Genomic DNA, 3,095 nt, shown 5'->3' with positions numbered 1-3,095 from the left:
AGAGAAATGTTGTTTGTGTATAACTCTTATCTGTATATTTGACTAAAATATTTTTCAAATCAATATGTAGTGTGAGAATTACAAAATCATTTTTTGGTGGACGAAAAATAGTTTTTACCCGAACTATTATCTATTTAACTAACAAAATAATTTTTTAACCACATATATAACTTATAAGTTAACGAACCAAAATCTTACTCACATTCATCTTGTATAATATGATACAATTTATTGACATTACTTATTGTCTGAGAAATATTTATCAGGATCCGAAACAAAACCCAATACTTCTTGTAATATGTACAAAATTAGTCTGGATGACCACGGGGGTTTTAGTTAAAAAAGAAAAAGATAAATGTCTATAAGTTGATTTAAATTCTACATACATGTGATCCGTACTTTTTAGATAAATCAAACCAAATAGAATATGGTTCTATCTGACATTGAGCAAATTAAAATCTGTATCGATATGAAATCGTTTTTGGAACTTGAAACTCGAATACAAAACGACTTGAAATTTAATGGGGACGTTTGACAATAAAGATAGAATTAAACTTTAATTCACAGGAAGGAAATCATGTTTGATTGTCTTAAGAACGGTGCAAAAATGAGATTATATGAGATGCTGCCGAATGGAGACAATCCAATTCGGAACAAACACAAATAAAAAATAATTCGTGACCAGGCAACTTAAAATATAAATTAAGTTGTAACCAAATAATTCATAACTTGACTTTTCAGATGCAAAAATTATCTGATACTGGAGGACTCAAAACTTGATCCGATTCGAGATCCAACAGTGTTCGAAATTAATCCAACCCCATCTAATCTAACTTGAACACAACATAACTAGCCTAGTTGTCATCTTTCTTGTATACAAATACAACCCATAATATTAAAAACTATTTTATTCCTATCATTTTTTTTTTCCACCTTTCGCCTTAAAATATGGAATGTACATAATTACAAAGTTTCACTATAAGTTTTTCTCGGAAATATGCTTCGAAATAATTTTCCGTCCCTCAACAAATGGAACATAATTAAAAGACATTAAGCAATACACCTTAGCTGGTGGACGGATATGCAATGTTCACTTGTACTTGTGATTTTTGGAAAATTGCAACAATAATTTTCAATCAGCTGGTTTGCCCGAGTGGTTAAGGGGGAAGACTTAAGATCTTCTGCACTCAAGTGCGCATGGGTTCGAACCCCATAGCCAGCAGCAGAGAATCTTGTTTATGTATATTATAAATTATAACCATAAACCATGTTTGCTTTTTTTCAGTTTTGCATAAACAATGTACGAGATTTTTGTTTCAAATTAGTCAGCCAAGCTGAACAGCTGGACTAGTCAATATTAATTATATTACTGAACTTTGAATTATCTCTGTATGTGGAAGAAAATGTTATGACATTTCGAAATTTCTTGTACAATTACTTGGGGCGATTGAAAGGATGTAACATTAGTATCTCTAATCAAGAAAACAAAAGAGGTCTAAAACGAAAATGTACAGTGATAATACCTGATCATTAATTAGTTCATTACATACAAATGTTATGATCTAAACATAGCAACACAAGAGGACTATCCATATGAAACTGTAGACAATCACAGGCAGCAACCTCAACCTTTGGAATTCGCATTCTTTGAGATATCTCATATTTTGCGTGACCGACGTGTCCGGTGCCTATTCGGGAATAGCGCAAGGGCCAGTATTATTTCAGCCTTGAGATTCGTGCAGAACGTATTTGAATGGTTGAGATTTCCGAAAGGTCACGCAAAATATGACATTTCTCAGAGGATGTGATGGAGTGCGTATCCTCTGAGATATCTCAACTTTTGCGTGACCGACGTGTCCGGTGCCTATTCGGGGGTGATGTAGGGGGTCAGTATTATGTGTGCTTTGAGATTCGTGCATAACGCATTTAAACGGCTGGGATTTTCCATAAAGTCACGCAAAGTTTGAGATATCTCAGAGGATACGAATTCGGATGTGATGGGGTCTGGGTAGGCTTTAGGTGATCTATTGTGGTTCTGAATATTTTAAAATGTGTCGCCGGTTGGTTTGGCTACTAACCTTCGTGAAAACTGTTGCAGGTTCACAAAACATTATGGGTCCGTTCGGCAAATGCATAGAATAGTGGAATAGTGAAAAAGAGAAAGGCTTCTATTCCATACAATTTCAATCATATTCGGCACATTTGGAATATGTGGATGAGTGAAATTGAGTTAATTATTCTCACATGTGAAAAAACCACTCTTCATCAATTCCATCTCTACCATGGAATAGTGGAATAGAATAGAGAGGGGCGAAAGTATAAAAGAGAAGAGTTTGACTGCATATTTCCATCATAATTTCACTTTTTCACTTTTTCACTTTTTCACTTTTTCTCTATTTCATTTAATTCCACTCACGTTCGGCTACTATTCCGTCATAATTCCTCGCTTTTCCTCTATTCCACCACAATTCCTTTGTGCCGAACAAGCCCTATACAATGTAAAAATTATTTCTTCTGAATAGAGAAGAATTTTGTCACGTCACGTGTGTTGATTATATAACCTGACTCGCGTGTAACGTGACATGATTATTGGCGTGATGTGATCGCATTCGAGCAAACATTACACGTCACACAAACCAGTCATGTCACGTCATGCGAACCAGTCACGTCACGACACAAAACATAGAGTATTATGTGTTTTAGTGGATTAAGGAAGAGTATGTGTTTTGTTCGGCTTTTGTTTTGTGGTTAGTGTTAATGGACAACTTCCTAGTATTATGTAATTAAACTCCATGTTTTATATATGAAACGGACACTTATTGCCTTTTTATATTAAAAAAAAAACCCGTAGAGTATCTAGCCTTTTCTAATTAATTTTCAACTCTTTTTTGATATGCATAGAGTATTTAGGTTTCTCTTTTAGTATAGATTCACTGATACCAGTACTAATGTAGTACTAGTTTTTATTTTCTCTAGTTTAGTATAGATTCACTGATACTAGTATTCATGTAGTACTATAGTTTAGTCCAATAAATATTTGTAATTTAAATTTTTAAAGTGATATTAGATGTCCAACAGTTTTTTCTCAAAAAAAA

General features: G+C 33.7%; 1 non-coding gene across 1 annotated transcript; it reads left to right on the top strand.

The window, feature by feature from the left end:
• The first annotated feature begins 1,139 nt into the window (after nucleotides 1-1,139).
• TRNAL-UAA (transfer RNA leucine (anticodon UAA)) lies at nucleotides 1,140-1,222 on the top strand. Its single transcript has one exon. It is a non-coding gene; the product is annotated as a tRNA-Leu (tRNA).
• The last annotated feature ends 1,873 nt before the right edge of the window (nucleotides 1,223-3,095 follow it).

Source organism: Carex rostrata, chromosome 9, assembly GCF_964058835.1.
Source record: "Carex rostrata chromosome 9, lpCarRost1.2, whole genome shotgun sequence".
NCBI classification, from domain to species: domain Eukaryota; kingdom Viridiplantae; phylum Streptophyta; class Magnoliopsida; order Poales; family Cyperaceae; genus Carex; species Carex rostrata.
Note: the sequence above shows the minus strand (reverse complement) of the source record. Positions and strands in the feature narration are given on the sequence as shown.